The sequence below is a fragment of the Chiloscyllium punctatum genome, chromosome 38, assembly GCF_047496795.1.
Source record: "Chiloscyllium punctatum isolate Juve2018m chromosome 38, sChiPun1.3, whole genome shotgun sequence".
NCBI classification, from domain to species: domain Eukaryota; kingdom Metazoa; phylum Chordata; class Chondrichthyes; order Orectolobiformes; family Hemiscylliidae; genus Chiloscyllium; species Chiloscyllium punctatum.
In genome coordinates this window covers 30891012-30909832 of record NC_092776.1, presented here as the reverse complement: position 1 = coordinate 30909832, position 18821 = coordinate 30891012, and positions in this window count along the sequence as shown.

Here is an 18821-nt window from a genome sequence, read left to right as displayed (position 1 = left end):
TTGGGTGGGTGTCTTGTGCCAATGTTGGAACATTAGGTTTTTTAATTCATTCATGGGCTATGGGTATGACCAGCATTTATTACCTGTCCCTAATTGCGCCTTGAACTGATTGGCTTGCCAGGGCCGCTTCAGAGTCAACCACATTGCTGTGTGTCTTGATTCTCATGTAAGCCAGACCAGGTAAGGATGAATAATTTCCTTTTTTTAAGAGCATGACTGAATCAGATGAAGTTTTATGACAGTTTTAATTCCAGATTTTCAATCAATACAGATTTCATCATCTGTCACAATGGAATTGAAACCAATATTGAAAGAGCATTATCATGGATCTCTGGATTACCAGTCTAATGACACCACAACCTCTCCAAAATATTATATCATATCTCTGCTATTGAGCTTTGGAAATTCTTATGTATTTGTTTTATTTTTGGAAGAAGTATTAGATTTGCCAGAAAGTAAAGCATTGCTAGCCTCTTATCCTCATTTATAGGCAGAGGTGCTGTTTTCTAGCAATGATTATGCAGACCTGGCTATAAAGTTGACAATGACTTTGCATGATTTTATAATCTGTTATGTGTGTTCTTGTAGTGAGCAAGTACCATCGGACTAGTGATGGCACTAACCAGCTGTGAAACCCTCTATATCACCATTTTTTTCACCAGTCGTTGCTGTATCACTCCACCACTCAATTGGCATGGGTTTCCTGCCTTCATATTTTACTATCAGAGCAAAGTCTAAGATGTCCATTAAAGAATATGGGCTTTTCCTAAAATCTGTCACCACTTTTTTACATGTTTCAGGATGACATGCCTACCCCTCCCTGTGAGCCCTGAGTATTGCTCTAAACATGGTTAAAATCTAAAAGAGGAAATATTGAGTTGTTGTTAAGAACGATTGTATTATACTCCATGGTGTTAAAACCTTGCAAGCACGCAATATATATGTAACCAAAATCGCTAGCAAAACACATAAACTTTCCTCTTCATTTTGATATAATTGACCACATTCTGTTCCCACAAACTTTGTCAATTGTACTGCCTGGTTTTCTACAATAAGCTCATTGAATCTGAATCTGTTAACTATAAACTAAACTCTTATGGAATGCAAGAAAATAAGCATACTTGCCTAAACAACAAATTTGAAAAATGTGGTGCTGGTAAAACAGGCAGCATCCGAGGAACAGGAGAATTGACGTTTTGGGCATAAGCCCTTCTTCAGGAACAGCAAATTTGCTCATTAATCTGTGTTTCTGTTTAAATACATATGAAAGCACTATTTATTATGCATTTATGTTACCCCATTGTGATATCCTTTCATTCTGCTTTCAGATCCTGCTTCTGAGTATTTCTACAATTTTGCTTAATCATCTGCTTAAGAGCAAGGATACCATGCTATAAAATGCCTGGGACTGACAAGTGTCATTATTAGATTAATTCCCTATAGTGTGGAAGCAGGCCCTTCAGCCCAACATGTCCACACTGACCCTCCGAAGAGTCACACACCCAGACACATTTCCCTCTGACTAATGCGCCTAACACTATGGGCAATTTAGCATGGTCAATACACCTGACCTGCACATCTTTGGACTGCGGGAGGAAATTGGAGCACCAGAGGAAACCCACGCAGACACAGGGAGAATGTGCAAACTCCTGAGGCTGGAATTGAACCTGAGTCCCAGGCACTGTGAGGCAGCAGTGAGCCACCATGCCATACCTTACGTAGGCATCCTAATAGCTACTAGCTGATACTAATAATCAGGCAATATTTACACAAATTTCAAGAATTTAGTTTATTTCCAATTATGGATGTTTAATTTAAGTGAAAATCAGGTATATGGCAAACCATTCAGATTTTCTTATCAATCATGGGGCTAGGAGTCTAAAGTCTTGCTGATGCAATACTATAGTAAGCACTAATGCAGATAACAGAAGGACTGCAAATTAGATTATAAAATAAATAAACATTGAAAGTGCTGAAGAATCTCAGCAGGTCTGGCAGTACTGTTGAGAAAGAGTTAACATTTCAAGTCTGATATGATTACTTCAGACCTGAAAGAGATTGGGAAATGGTAACTTTTATACTTTTGACCAAGGTAGAGTAGAAACCAGGGGAACAATTGTTGTGCATACCTAATGCAAAAGACAGAGAGGTTTCTAATTGGGGGTGAAAGAGAGAGAAAATAGATGCAAGTAGGGTATAAACTAAGGGTGAAAATGGATCCACTTAGTTAAAAACTATGTAAGCAAGGCAAAGGTGATTAAAGAGGAAGGGACACTTGCCTTTATCAGTGTAGCCATGATGTGGAGGTGCTGGTGTTGGACTGGGGTGGACAAAGTTTAAAAATCACACAACACCAGGATATAATCCAACAGGTTTATTTGGAAGTTCAAACTTTTGGTGCACTGCTCCTTTGTCAGGTAGCTAGTTGGACATTATCTGAGCCGAGACATCACCTTTTTTTTTAAATAAAACCTTAAGTTATCTCGGGACTGTGACTTGAAACATGTTTTCTGGGATCTACATATTAACCAATTGAAACCTGCATCTCCATTCTAAGTGATTCAAAGCTGGTTTCAAAGTAGCAACTTATTCATTCTAACCTTTGTCTTATGTGTGGATTCAAATCACAGCAAGGGGTCCCAAAATGTTATGACCACTTCCAGGGCAAGGTTCTCAATTTTGCTCCCGTATCATATGGGATATGCTAAATTATTAAACTCCTGTATGTGAAGGAGTGAACTGACACGCCCTCCTTTATGCACTCACTTCATCGGCTGGTTGCACCAATAATAATTTAGAAAGGATCACTTCCCTTATGGATGCCCTTTTACCATATAAATAAACCTTTGCCTTAAAAAGGAACTGAATTAACTGCACTTTCCTGAATTAACCAAAATAGTGAGTTTATTAATTACTACATATGAGAGGAAATACCACTACACATACAATTAAGAGCCCAATCCAAAAAGATGAAAGTATAAAAAAACTTGTATGGACCAGTTTCTAAACTGTTAGTGAAGAATGGATAGCTATAAATAGTGGCTGTTGCTGTGAAGGTGATATTAGGAGTCGAATAGTTAATTTTAGAGCTGCCTAATTTCGCAGGATTAGAGTGGTGCTGGGAAAAGACAGCAGGTTAGGCAGCATCCGAGGAGCAGGAAAATTGACTTTTCAGGCAGAAGCCCTTCGTCAGGAATGAGGCTGGGAGCCTCCAGAGTGGAGAGATAAATGGGAGGGGGGTGGGGGTGGGAGTGGGTAGAAGGTAGCTAAGAGTGCAATAGGTGAATTGCAGTCATTGGGGAGACTGGACGCCTTCTTGCAGAGCACTTTAGGGAACATCTCCAGGACACCTGTACCAATCAACCCCATCAGCCTCTTACATTCCAGGGAAAATCGGTCTCAGCCTATCTGGTCTTTCCTTATAATTCAAACCTTCCAATCTTAGTAACATCCTCGTAACTCTTTTTTTGTACCCTTTCCATGTTTAACAATATTTTTCATCTATCAGGGTGACCAGAATTATACGTAGTATTCCAAATGTAGCTTTACCAACGTCTTATACAGCTGCAACTCTTGTACTCAATGCTCTGACCAATGAAGGCAACACCTTTGCAACTGATGTTAAAATGAACTAATCCCTTCGCTCAGGCCTTTTCCCATATGTTTTTACACTGTCTGAATCATTTATCTGTTTTCAAATGCTATTAAGCATCATTCTTCAACTAATGTTTCTCGGAGAACAATCCACTTTCTACTATGCCAACTTTAACTCAGTAGTGGAATTTTGCTTCTGTGCCAGAGAATTATGTATTCAAGCCTCACAGCTGACACTTGAGTTCATAATGTAGGTGACATCTCAGTGCAGTCCTGTCAGGATGCTGCACAATGGAAGAAGGTGATAACCTGAGGACCTGCCTGCTACCTTCGTTAGACATTGAAAATCTCAAAATCTTGTATTTTGAAGAAGAGGAGCATAATTCTCCTAGTGTGCTGGCCAACACAAAACTCCTGAATCAGTTATTGATTCAGATTGACCTGGGCCTCAATGTAGCTCTATGAAGACAAATGCCTGAGTACTATACTCCCCAGTCTTCCAGTGGCAATTTTTTGTCAAAAGTAGTTGCAGACTCCAGAGTAAGTGCAGCAATGAGTCTAAAGCATCATAGCCAGTGTTCAATTCACACTCAAACTGCTGAAGGTTGACATAAAGCAAACATATCATTTACTTAAATTAAAATCAAAAGAACTGTGGCTGTTGTGAATCAGAAACAAAAACCTTTCCTCAAGGGTCATCGGACCTGAAACGTTAACTTTGATTTCTCTTCACAGATGCTGCCAGACCTGCTAAGCTTTTCCAGCAACTTCTGTTTTAGTTTCATATTATTAACTTATTCATAAAGGCAACTCTAACTGTTTTACGTGTGTCATGTTTTTATATATTATCCATTTTACTAAAGTGATACAGAATCATAGAATGCAGAAGGAGGCCACTCAACTCTTTATTTCTGTAAAAGCAACTCACCTAGTCCTCCTTTTTCTAGTAGCCCTGCCAGCCTTTTCTCCTCAGACAATTATCCAATTCCCTTTTGAAGTCCTTGATTGAAACTACCTTCATCACACTCTCATGTAGCTCATTCCAGATCTTAAGCATACACTGAGTAAAACTGTTTTCTCCCAATCTACACGGCTCAGATTCTTCATAATTTTGAAATTAATAACAATATATAGTGACAGTTTCTTTCCTATTTTGTGGTTAATTATCATGCCTATAAATCAGGATTGTGTGAAAACACAAGGCAGCTCTTTATTGCTGCACATTGCAGAGTCTGATTTATAACACTTCTCACAGACTGTCTTGTCAGGAAATGAATCTGGCTGAGATCACATTTTCTTACCATGATCAGAACACATTCTATGTAATTCCAATGCCAATGAATGAGTTCAGAAAAGTAAGTGGCTATCAATCTTCCTCCTCTGAGGCCTGATTTTAATTAATTTCCATTCAGTTCTTATTTTGTTAGCTATCATTGACTTGTTAGTCAGTAGAATGATTTGAAATGCCTTGCAGTCAATGTACAGTTTTATCTAATTATTCTCTCAGTCAAAACTGAAGTTGCATGCCTGGTTTTCATGGAGCTGACACATTAGAACAGATTTTGTGGGAAGGAGCATTTCATGTCATGCCCTATTATCGGAACGTTTTGCACCAATTAGCTCAAAAACGAGTTGCTCCCTATGTTGATGTATCTTTTCCTTGTCGAAAGTTTGTTATTCAATTAACATATTAGTGAAAATTTACGTCATTCTCATTATGTTTTCAGCAAATGTGTGTCTCAAGACAATTGTTTCAAAAAGACTCCGTTAAATAAAGGTGAATCAGAACCACTCAGACTTGCTCTTGATATGAAAGACTGCACTATTAAATTGTGCCCTTGTCTGAGCTTCAAGTATTCTACTCAACAAAGTTCAATGTTCAGTTGAATTTTGCCTCACAATGCCCATTATAGCAGTAAGTCTTCCCTGATTGGATCAGGTTCACAGCCCAATCAGGGAGCTCTGACTGACAGGTATAATCAGAAGAGTTCGATTTGGAAATGTTCTGTTTTGGAAGTTCCCTGGTTAATTTATTATTATTGGCTCTATTCTACATTTAAGTATCAATTGATTATGAAAGGTAGCTGAAAATGAACACGAGAAATTGAGTTGTGATTGCTATTGACATAACTTTTAATTTAAACTTTCCACAAAGATGGATTTAATTATTTCATTGGTAACATTCTGCATTTGAAGAAAATGTTTCATGAAGAGCATTAGCCTTTATTTCAGTTTATTGTGTTTTGGGCAGGAATTCTTTTATCCATAATGAAATCGCTCCACAGAGGCTGGTATCCTGTCACCAAGTCACCCTTTATTTACATATGCATAGTACTTGACACTGATCTAGGTCCTTCAGAGCCAGCTCTCAGAGTGGACAGAACCTCTGACACTCTTTATATCTGTCAGCCAGGGTTCCCTGATTGGGCTAGTAACCTGTTCCAATCAGGGGACTCACATTCTATGAGATCTACTTGGCTGACCTCATTATAACCACTGCATCCCTCCTCCTCTATGTCCATGAACATCGGTCGGTTCTTTTTCTTGTAGCCTCTCCTGTGACATTTCTGCACTCGGTCTGGGTCCTCCGACTCTGACTCAGTTACAGGCAGCATGTACCAGACCATTGTCCACCTCTTTCACCAGGAGCATCTTGGAAGAAATTCATCCATTTCTTCTTGAGGTAAGATGTTGAAGCTGCGACATCTGCCATGTCCATCTCAAGTTCCAATGTTTCTTCAATGCAAGATGGAGAGAGAGAGATGGGTGGTTTCCGGAACTGTCAGGAAGGGAGTCAAGGAGCCGGGAATGTTTTCTTGCCTCACCGTTTGTGAGGTTGCAGCTTTCCCTGGAGTCCACTTGCTTGTTCAGGACTGCCTCACTTATCTGAACTTTGTACGTCACAAGCACTAACCTCTTAACAGACCATTCCTCTTACACAAGCTGGGCTATTTCCAAGGCTTCAGCACCAAACTTTGTCTCCTGAAGTAAACTATCTCTCTCACTTACTGGAGTCTTGTGTCTAGCATTTGCATTCCTGATGCCCAGATCCAGGAACGTCAGATTTAACCTGACGCGGTGTCTTCTCCCCATTAACACTCTGCTGGAGCTATCCCTGTAGTTGCAGGAGAGGTAGTCCAATAAACAAATCGGAACCGGGACAGTTTGGTCTTGATTGACGTTATACTTTGTTTCTTTAAGACAGCCTTTAAAGTTTGGACTGCTCTTTCCATCAGACCATTGGATGATGGATGGTATGGAGCTATACTTCTATGCGGAATACCTTTTGACTTTTGGAAGTATTTGAATTGCTGCGAGTAAATAGTGGCCCTTTGTCTGTGACCAAGACTTCTGAGAGCCCATTTATTGCAAAGCTTGCTGACAGCTTTTCTATTGTCATCCCAGTGTTTGGCAAATGAACTCTATGCATATCCAACCACTTTGAGTGGGCACCACAATGACAAGAGCACTGAGCCCATGAAAGCTGACGTATAACTAAGTCCAGGGGTTACCTGACCATTCCCCTGAATATGGAGGAGCTGCTGATGGTAATTTTTGTCTTGTTGGCACTTGGGCCAATCACTCACCAACACACATCCAATCCTGGCCACCAGACATAATTTCATACCAACGCATTCATTTTGGAAACCTCTGAATGACCCTGGTAGAGGTGAGCCTGTATCTGGTGGCAACCTTTGCTGGAGACAATCTCTCTTGCTCCCCACAATAAAATGTCATTCTCTCCGGTAATCTGGGCTCATCGGGTCTAGAAAGATTTTAGTTCTGGTTAAGATGGCCCTTTTGTTTTCCTCGTCACCATCAGTTTTACCGGGACCGGATTTTTTTGTGTCCACAGTCTGATATTGTCAGCAGTGATTGGAAGGGTGTCCAGAAAGTTTAAAACCAGAATGCACTGTTCTAATGGTGACACCATCGGTGGTGTGACTGTCAGTGGGAGGCAGTTCAAGGCATCCACATTTGTTACTTGGCCTCCTAGACGGTGTTTCAATTTGTAATTGTACACACTCAGAATGAGAACCCATGGCTTAATTTGACTTGAAGCTATGGACGGCATGATCCTTTCCTCTTTATGTAGCCCTATCAAGGCTTTGTGGTCCATTATTTTACAAGTTTACTTGCGTAAAGATATTGATGCAACTTTCTCACACCAAAGATGATCGCCAAGCCTTTCTTCTCTGTCTGGGTGTATTTTAAATCTATATCAGAGAAGGCCTGGGAGGCATATGCTATTGGGTGTTCCTCTCCATTGGGCAATCTATGAGCCAACACCACTCTGATACCATACAGGGAGGCAGCACATGTCAGCACCAAATCTGGCTTGAGATTGTATTGTGCTTACATCTTAGACAATGATATCTGCTTCTTGACTTCCTTAAAGCCTATGTCTTGGCTATGAGACCATTTCCAAGGCTGACCCTTTTTAAACAGCAGATTTGAGGGTGCCAGGATGGAGGCCACATTATGTATGAACTTTCTGTAATAATTCACTTAGAAAGATCTAAGTTCCAGTACAGACTTGGGAGATGGGGCACCTTTGATCCCCCTCACTTTATCTTCCAACAGTGTAACCTGGTCCTGTCAACTCTGGAGCCCAAGTAGGTCATTTGCAGTGCCTGGAACACACATTTTCCCCTTCTAAGGCATACACCCACCTTGGAGAAATGTCTGCGGACTACATTCAAGACCTCTAACTGTTCCTTACTTGTCCTCCCTGTTATTAACATATCATCCCGATGAAGTGTGACCTGGGATAGACTTTATAAAATGTTGTCCATCATCCACTGAAAAATGGCACAGGCTGATGATACCTCAAATGGCAGTCTCGTATATTGGTTCAAACTCTTGTGGGTACTAGTTGTAGCATACTTTAGGAATCCTCATCTCACCGCAATTGCAAGTACACATGGTTCATGTCCAGCTTGATTAAGGATAGCTCTCCTGCCAGCTTTCTGTACAAATACTCTATGTGAGGGATTGGGTATTTATCCAGCTGCAAAAAGCGGTTTACCGTTCATGTAAAATCCCTACAAAGGTGAACCGACCTGTCAGGCCTCACAATTGGTACGCCTGGCACTGCCAATTCCACCAATCGATTCCTTTGTTTCCCAGACTCCTGATTTCTGCCTCTACTTTTGCACATAAGGCATTATAGAATCGTGGATTTGCTTCCTGGTCAACAGGCAGGGTAGCCTTGGCTCCTTTGATAGTCCCTAGACCTTCCTGAATGACTTCCATGTACTTGATTAGTACTTCACTCAGGCAGCCATTTTCTCAAAAATATTGAGCTAATCTCGGTGAATCTTTTTCATCAATTCACCCCATCAAGCTTAGGTTCAAGCCTTTTACTACAATCTGTGTTAACTCAACCAGCTGCTTCTTATTAGAGACCAGAACTGAAGTTGTACCCTTAATCTGTTCCCCGGTATAAGTTCTCAGTCTAGTCAAGATCTTGTGCAAACTTATGGGTTGGAATCCCAAGCAAATTTTGTTAAAGACTGGTTTGGCAATCACTGATATAGCACTTCCGTATAACCTCCATGAGAACCGGGTGACCATTTAACCAGAAATTTATTTTGATTAGTTCTGATTGGGATGTTTCTGAGCAACTTCTCTGTTCTAAACCAGATGTACTGACCTACATTCTCCTGAACACAGGCTTATGTATTCTCTCACTCAATTTAGGTCCAGTGGGACTATTTTGCTGTCTTGAGTCTGCATACCAGAAGCAACTGCAATGGCTTGCCATCCTGGATCCTGAAAATGTTTTTAACCATTTGGCTGAGAGTTGGCTTTGTTTTGGGGTTTGCTGTGGGCTGACCTAGAGTCTCCCTATTCAGGATATATCCTGAGTGAGGCAGTACAATTGCCTTCACTCAAGTGGTGGCCCCCAAGCTCAGTCAGCCTGGTGAGAGTGTCCACTTCCATGGCATCCCCTGCTCTACTTGCTGCATTTTCTAATGACAAAGCCAATTGTGGCGCCTGTTTGAAGTCCAGTTGGGCTTCAGGTAGTATTCGCTTTTGCACGGTTGCACCATCAATCCCATATACCAAATGGTCTCTCAGCATCTTATTAAGGGTCAAACCAAAGTTACATGTCTCTGTCAGTCATCTTAACCTCGTCAAAAACGCTGACAAGGATTCCCTTGGTTCCTGAATTGCTGAGTAAATCCAATAGTGTCTCAGCATTAGAGGAGTCTTAATATTCTACTATTAGATAATTTTAGTATCTAATGTCTCAGAAAACATAGGCTCCTAATAACTGAAAAAGCCGCAGGTCCACAAGCTGTCAGGAGAATTACTCATTGCTTTTCATCTGCCCTAATGTCATTTGCCTGGAAAAATAATGCATTATTTTCACATACTGTGCCCAGTCTCGACAACAGGATTGACGAGTCAAGCTTTCCAAATAACAGCATGAAGCTAGAAATGCTTTCCCCATCTCAAGGACAACTGTTGAGAGCAAATTTCTTCAGCAGCATATTTTTTCTCTCATTGCCACTAAAATAACTCCACATAGGCCAGTATCCCATCACCAAGTCACTCTTTATTTACACTTGTATGGTACTTGACTCTGGTCTGGTTTCCTCAGAGCTAGCATTCAGAGTGAACTGGATCTCTGACACTCCTGTTTATATCTGTAAGACAGGCCTCCTGATTAGACCATTTTAACTGCCCCAAACAGTTATGAGGTGCCCCTGGTTAACCTCATTATAATCATTATAGATATGACATGGCAGATGACAATAGTGGATTTTATCAATATTTTTCTTCTATTATCAATACTAATGCAAATTGTTTTCTTTAATTTCCTTAATCCAAAATTGATATTAATTGGTTTGGTCAACAGAATAATATATTTTGACTCCAGAATATCACTGATTGGTTTATATATTCAATTATGAATATGAGCAAGTATTAATGCAGCCAAATCATTACTGTCCCTGAATTTGCCTGACGTTGCTTTCTATTCAAATGCTTTGCACCACACTGGGGCAGCATTGTACAACATTTTTTTCACATTGTTAAGTTATTGATGAAGCACTTGTATTAGATCTAGTACTAGAGCTACATCCTTCGTGGAAATCTTCATTAACTTATACTTCTAAAATACAAATTGTGTTTAATTAGTGTCAGAGCTACTGACAAAATTAGAAGTTTATCTTAATGTATAAAGTGATTAAGATTTGGAGAGATATAGAAATTGAATAGTGAAAAATTAAAATGAAATAGTAGTGCTGAAAATATGTAGTTAGTCAATCAGCACCTGAGAGAAAATAGTAGACTGATGTTTTCAGCATGAACAACATTGCTACTGGCACTTTGTTTTTTTCATACTGATTGGCATGTCCTTTCTAAAACTTTCATCTTTTCGAGGTATTGACATTTTACTAGATGTGATAAAGCTATATGTTAGCGTCCCATGTACCCACTAACAACCTGCTTTTGTTGAAGCATTCTGGAAAAATGTGGTGGAAAATCTGTGAATTAACTGCAAGTTACCATGGAAACCTTGTTCTGCATGTATTCTGGAAGCTACCATCTGTCTTTTGCCTTCAGGTTCAGATTTATTCATTCTTGCTGGATTGCCTATAGCTAAAATAATAACTTCCAAATATTGAAAAACAACCACAATTTTTAAAAAATTTCAGATTACAATGAAAATAATTTCTAGAACATCTATTGTGTTTAGCAGGGCTGGGCATGAAACATCAGTGGGGACAGACCTCATTTTTAATTTGTTGCATGATTGTCCCTTGGCATAAGTGGCCTTGTATATAGATATAAAGCTCCTGATCTGATCGGTTAAAATGCCTTTACTAATATAAAACTCGAATTACTCAACAACTGCAGTCAAGTTTCTTCCGAATTCAAAGCTGTTTCTAATTTAAAGAGGCTTTAAGCAGCTAAACTTTGTCCCTTGATATCCTTTTTCAGTAAAGCTCACATTCCTGGTGCCAGTTATAAATCAATTGTGATTAGCAAATTAATAGATTAGAACCAAGCTTGTATAAACCATTTCATTAAAATTCTACTGCATGGTCAGCCCAGCTATGCAACTCCACACACATGATCTTCCAAGGCTCTCCCTATCTCTGTAACCTTCTCCAGATGAACCCTTCAACTCTGATATTGTGTATCCTCAATTCTCTTCCTTTGCTGTTGACCATCATGCCTTCAGCTGTGTATACCCTAAATTCGAGAATCCCCACAGTAAATTTTGACTCTTTCTCTCCTTCTTTAAAACACTCAGGAAGGGAAAGAGTGGAGTAAATGCCTATGAATGTCCATTACTTCCCAGAAATCTCAGTACAATGGTGTAGGTCCTGTTCAGTCCCTGAATTGATGCTGACTCAGCACCCTCAAACTTGACTATCATCCATAGCAAAACTGGGGCATCTCTCAAAACTGCCTCCTGATCCCCAAAGCCTGTCCAGCATCTACAAAGCTCAAGATAGGAATATGTTTTGTACTTGTGCTTTTATTTTTCTTTTAATTCTGTTTTTGTATTTGAGATGGTTGTGTTTTTACAAAAAAATAGAGTTTTGTATCTAAGATGGCACCAGAGAATGGTGTCGAAAGTGTGGTGCTGGAAAAGCACAGCAGGTCAGGCAGCATCCGAGCAGCAGGAAGCATAAACCCTTCATCAGGAAGGCCTGACCTGCTGTGCCTATTCAGTGGCACACTCTTGACTCTGATCTCCAGCATTTGCAGTCCTCACTTCCACCAGAGAATGGTGACTGTATACACTTTTCACTTCTATGCTTCTGTACTTCTGTATTTGAATACATGTGACATTAAAACCGAATTCCATTTCTAATTAAATATTCTCTACTTGTTTGGATGGGTTTAGCTCCAGTAACCCTCAAGAAGCTTGATACTACCTAGGACAAAGCAGCCCACATGATTGACATCACATTCACAAACATTCAGATCTTTCACTACTGATGCACAGCCACAGTCTTGTGTACCATTTACTAGATGCACTGCAGAAATTGACCAAGGCTCCTTAGACAACACCTTCCTTCCCAAGTCACATGGGAAAGCCATCACTTGCAAGTTCCTCTTCAAGCCACTCAGCACCTGACTCGGAAATATATCACCATTCCTTCAGTATATCGAGTCACAATCTTTAATAGCATTCTGAGTCAGCCTACAGCAAATGTACTGCAGCAGTTCAGAATCCCTACTAGAAGAATCCCTCCAGTGCGGAAGCAGGCCTTTTGGCCCAACAAGTCCACACCGACCCTCCGAAGAGTAATCCACCCAGACCCATTCCCCTACCCTTTTGCTCTACATTTATCACTGACTATTGCCCCTAACCTGTAAATCCTTGAATACTATGGGCAATGTAGCATGGCCAGTTCAACTAACCTGCACATCTTTAGATTGTGGAGCACCTGGAGGAAACTCATGCAGACACGGAGAGAATGTGCAAACTCCACACAGACAGTTGAAATTGAACCCAGGTCCCTGGCACTACAAGGCAGCAATGCTCACCACTGAGCCCCCGTGCTGCCCCCAGAGCTGGTGGTGAGCTCACTTCAAGAAGGGAACTCACCACCAGCTTCTCAAGACTATGCTGGTCCAACCAGCAATGCCCACATCCTATGAATGAATAAAGGGATGAGTTAATCAAAGCCAAAGTGGAACTTAAGACCTTGGTTTTCTTGGGAATTGTGTGTAAGTCTATTATGCATTGAGATTCCATGAATGAAGTTAATATTAGTAATTGATTTGTTCCTGTCAAATGATAGCAACCAGATAAGATAAAAGATATGCCATTGCTAAAGTGAAGACAGGCTTATAAAGATTATGATTTGGAGATGACTGGGGTGTACAAGGTTAAAAATCACACAACACCAGGTTATAGTCCAACAGGTTTGATTGGAAGCACACTAGCTTTCGGAGCGACGCTCCTTCATCAGGTGATAGATGAAAGAGCGTCGCTCCGAAAGCTAGTGTGCTTCCAATCAAACCTGTTGGACTATAACTTGGTGTTGTGTGATTTTTAACTTTATATAGATTATGCACTGTGGTTAGGAGAGGTGGTGATATAATATGGAATACTGAGTTGATGCTCTCCTCAAATATACTGCCTCATATTGTGTTTCATTTTATGCTGATGAAGGGGTCCCCACCCTCTAGTATAAAGGTTGGGATGAGCCCAGAGCCTTGACAATGATGAGATATCAGGGAGGCGAAATAGTCTGGTGAAGGACTTGGCTTTAGTGTTTGGGCTGTCTGCTTGACGCAGTGAACCAAAATCCAGGCCAAGTTCCTTCTGGGTTTCTACTGCAGACAAAATCCCAGTTGTAATTGGAGCAGACCATTTAGTGGTCAAAATCAGAGCAGTCGCAGGAGGGTAGCTTTCAGGAGCACTGCTGCTCCAGATCCCACCTTCAACTCTCCCCACCTTTGGAAGGGGGCCATAACAATCCAGCTATTAACGTCAGAAGTGAGACTGTGCTGTGCCAAGGAAATAAAGGAAGAATGGGCAGCTTGATAATTTATCTGACTTGCTCAGCTTATTGAATTTTTAACAGCGCTGCTCTCCAGTTTCAGGGAAGAGTGATAATTCCCAGTGGGAGTAACTGCTTCTCTACATGGGGAGAAAAAGATACCCTTCACTAGTCTTTCTTTCACAGAGAGCCAACTGCTTGTATTTCCCTTAGCCAATCAATGGAGAAGTGTTTGTAGAATTCTCTCATTAAAACTGTGGGTTCTTACGTTGCGTTTCTGTGTGATGCCTGGCCACTTACGAGGTTTCTTCTGCTTGCTTTCCCAATAGTGTACATTCTTGAAAAGTGACACATGGAAAAAATAATTCAATGAGTGAAGCCACTTAATATTTAATTCAACTTTGTTTGTCACCTGCTGCTCCAACAGCTTGCTACTGCAATCTGGCCAGAATAAGGTTTTCATTGTCTGTATTCTAATTTCCAAAATATCCTCGTACATTTATTCCCAGTTTACTCACAATTTGTGTCACAGAGATTTATTACATGCAGTAAAGTGTTGGCCTGGACTTTGTCTCCTGAACTTGCTGCTTTGCATCCAGTTCAAAGATGTGTTTCCATTTTCTTTATGCTTCCATATTTTGTTCAGGTCTTGTGCATTCATGAAGTGTGAACCTTACCCTTTGTATCCTTGTTCCAACATCATGGAATGATTTATAGTTTGACTTTACAATAATTAAGCAGCTGCTTAGAACATTTCTCCAAATTTTTTTCCAAATGTCAACTTCCTTTTAGTGCGCATTTCAACCTCATTACTGCTCACAAGATGGCTTTATTCAACTTCAGGCTTATTGCAGTACATTGTGATAAGGCAGTGTGGTTACCTGGATGAAGGCTGGTTACAGGAAGGAAAACCTTCTCGACTGTTTGTTGTCCTACTTTGCTGATGAAAAAACAGTTGAATCCTAGTAACAGAATAATATGCTGGTAACTGCAAGCATTAAAGAAAGAAAGATAATTGTTCTGCCTAATAGACTGTATCGGTTACTGCAACATTAAAGTAATTTGAATATAATCAATGTTATATCTGTTAGGGCTGAATCTTACCATACTTAGGCTAAGAGTCATTGAGTTTCGTGAAGGATTTCTCTCTGTGAGACTGGCTGGATTGTCTCACATTATTAGATCAAATCAGCCTCATTTTAGTTCCCGACTGAGCAGCGATGGCACTTCTCTTGTCCAGTGCCCAATTATCATTGGCAGAAGTACTCACCATGGCCAGGATATCCCAGGGTATACCAACATTTCTGGTACCAATGCCAGAATTCACTGGCTGTGGTGCACCCAGTGTAGCATGGCAATCTCTGCACTTTCCCAGGCATTTGTCCTGGGCACAGCTGTGAAAGAAAACTCCCAACTCTGTTTTGCGGCAGGGAGTTGGAGATCCTGGTGGACAGGATGGTACTGAGGTAAACACAATGACTGCAAATGCTGGAAACCAGATTCTGGATTAGTGGTGCTGGAAGAGCATAGCAGTTCAGGCAGCATCCAAGGAGCTTCGAAATCGACGTTTTGGGCATAAGCCCTTCATCAGGAATGGTACTGAGGGCCATCCTCTTCCCAAAGAACTGCCAGAGGAGGTCATGCCATTAGATGCTGCCTCCACTATCAACAGGCACATCCCTCCTGCAACTCAACAAAAAGAACATGGGGATAGCTCAGAGGGAGTACCGGTTGATTTGTAACCTTTCGATTAAAGGCAGCTGAGCACTTAACTGGCACAGCTCTGCAGTGGCTGAAGAAGTAATGCGCCAGGACACTGGCGCTTAGAGGACCGATGGTGACCAGGCACCTGCTCAGACCCAGGCAGGAGAGGAGCCTGTAGTGTCAACAGTCAGTGACTTCATCTACATGCACAGGCAGACACAGGGGCAGCAGGCAGCTTTGTCAGGACCATTGAACAACCTGGTACAAAGTCAAACGTGTGGTGCTGGAAAAGCACAGCAGGTCAGGCAGCATCTCAGGAAAATCGCCGTTTCGGGCATACGCACGTCATCAGGAATGCGGCTTGTGAGCCAAGGGGGTAGAGAGATAAATGGGGGGGTGGGGGGTGAGTTGGGGCTGGGGGGAAGGTAACTGAGAGGTAGATGAAGGTGGGGATAATGGTGATAGGTCAGAGAGGAGGGTGGAGCGGATAGGTGGGAAGGAAGATGAACAGGTAGGACGGGTCTTGAGGGTAGTGCTGAGTTGGAAAGTTGGAACTGGGATCAGGTAGGGGGATGGGAAATGAGGAAACTGGTGAAATCCACATTGATGTCGTGGGGTTGGAGGATTCCAAGGCGGAAGTGGAGGCGTTCTTTTTCCAGGTGTTGGGTGGTTAGGGTTTGGCGATGGAGGAGGCCCAGGACCGTTATATCCTCGCTGAAGTGGGAGGGGGAGTTAAAGTGTTTGGCCACAGGGCAATGGGGTTGCTTCATGCATGTGTCCTGAGATGTTCTCTGAAGCGTTTTGCAAGTAGGCGTCCTGTCTCCCCAATGTAGAGGAGACTGCATCAGGAGCAACAGATGCAATAAATGACATGTATGGAAATGCAGGTGAAACTTTGATGGATGTGGAAGGCTCTTTTGGGCCTTGGACTGAGGTGAAGGGGGAGGTGTGGGTGCAGAGTTTGCAATTCTTACAGTGGTAGGGGAAGGTCCTGAGAGGGGAGGGTGGGTTGTTGGGGGGGTGGGGTGCGTGGACCTGACGAGGGAGCCGCAGAGGTAACGGTTTTTACGGAAAGTGGATAGGGATGTGGAGGGAGATATATCTCTGGTGATGGGTTCTGTTTGTCGTTGACGGAAATGGCAGATGATGATATGATGTATCCGGAGGTTGGTGGGATGGAAGATGAGGACCAGCAGGGTTCTGAATTTGTTGTGGTTGAAGGAATGGGGTTCCAGGGTGGAGGTGCGGGAAGTGGATGAGATGCGTTGGAGTGCATCATCGACCATGTGGGAGGGAAAATTGAGGTCTTTGAAGAAGGAGGCCATCTGGTGTGTTCTGTGGTGGGACTGGTCCTATGAGCAGATGTGGCAGAGGTGGAGGAGTTGGGAATAAGGAATAGCATTTTTACGGGAGGCAGGGTGGAAGGAGGTATAGTCCAGGTAGCTTTGGGAGTCGGTGAGTTTGTAGAAAATGTCCGCATTGTGTTGGTCACCGTTGATGGAGATGAAGGGGTCCAAGAAGGGGAGGGAGGTGTCTGAGATGGACTAGGTGAAGTTAAGGTTAGGATGGAATGTGTTGGTGAAGTTGATGAACAGTTCAACTTTCTCATGAGAGCCTGACGTGGCACTGATGCACGAGGTGATCAATGTAGCAGAGGAAAAGGTGGGGAAGATGGACTGTTCCATGTAGCCAACAAACAGACAAGCATAGCTGGGGCCCACGTGGGTGCACATGGCTGCCCCTTTCATCTGGAAGAAGTAGAAGGATTCAAAGGAGAAATTATTGAGGGTAAGGACCAGTTCAGCCAAACAAATGAGAATGTCCGTGGAAGGGTACTATTGGGGACACAGGGAGAGGAAGAAATGGAGGGCTTGGAGTCCTTCATCATGGGGATAGAAACGTATAGGGACTAGTTGTCCATGGTGAAGATGAGGTGTTGGAGGCCAAGGAAATGAAAGTCTTGGAGGAGGTGGAGGGAGTGGGTCATGTCCTGAATATAGGTGAGGACTTCCTGGACCGAGGAGTAGGACAGTATCTAGGAAGGTGGAGATGATTTTGGTGGGGCAGGAGCAGGCTAAGATGATGGGTCGGTTTGGGTAATCAAGCTTGTGGATCTTGGGTAGGAGGTAGAATCGGGTGTTGTGGGGTTCCCGAACTATGAGGTTGGAGGCTGTGGGTGGGAGATCCCCTGAGATGATGGGGTTGTGCATGGTCTGGGAGATGATGGTTTGTGATGGAGGTTAGGTCGTGGCCAAGGGAACAGTAGGACGAGGTGTCTGCAAGTTTGCTTCAGTGGTGTAGAAGTTAGTGCGCCAAACTACCATTGCACTACCCCCTTGGTTTGATGGTGAGGTTGGGATTGGAGTGGAGGGAGTGGAGAACTGCCCATTATGAGGGTGAGAGGTTGGAGTGTGAGGGGCATTGAGAGGTTGAGGTGGTCAACGTTCTGAGTTCCGTCCAAGGCCCTAAAGGAGCGTTCCACATCCATCATAGATTTACATGCACTTCCACACATGTCATTTACTGTATCCATTGCTCCCAGTGCAGTCTCCTCTATATTGAGGAGACAGGACGCCTACTTGCAGAACGCTTCAGAAAACATTGTCAGGACACATGCATGAAGTAACCCCACTGCTCCGTGGCCAAACTCTTTAACTCCCCCTCTCACTCCTCCAAGGACATGCAAGTGCTGGGCCTCCTGCATCGGCAAACCCTAGCCACCTGACACCTAGAGGAGGAATGCCTCATCTTTCATCTTGGAACCCTCCAGCCACACGGGATTAATGTGGATTGCACCAGTTTCCTCATTCCCCCTCCCCCTATCGCAATCTCAGCTACCTTCCCCCAGCCCCACCCCTCCCCTCCCATTTATCTCTCAGCACCCCCTAGTCCACAAGCCTCATTCCTCATGAATAGCCTATGCTCGAAACACCAATTCTCCTGCTCCTCAGATGCTGCCTGTGATTTCCCAGCACCACACTCTTGACTCTGATCTCCAGCCATCTGCAATCCTCACTTTCTTCTACCTGGTACAAAGGCTGC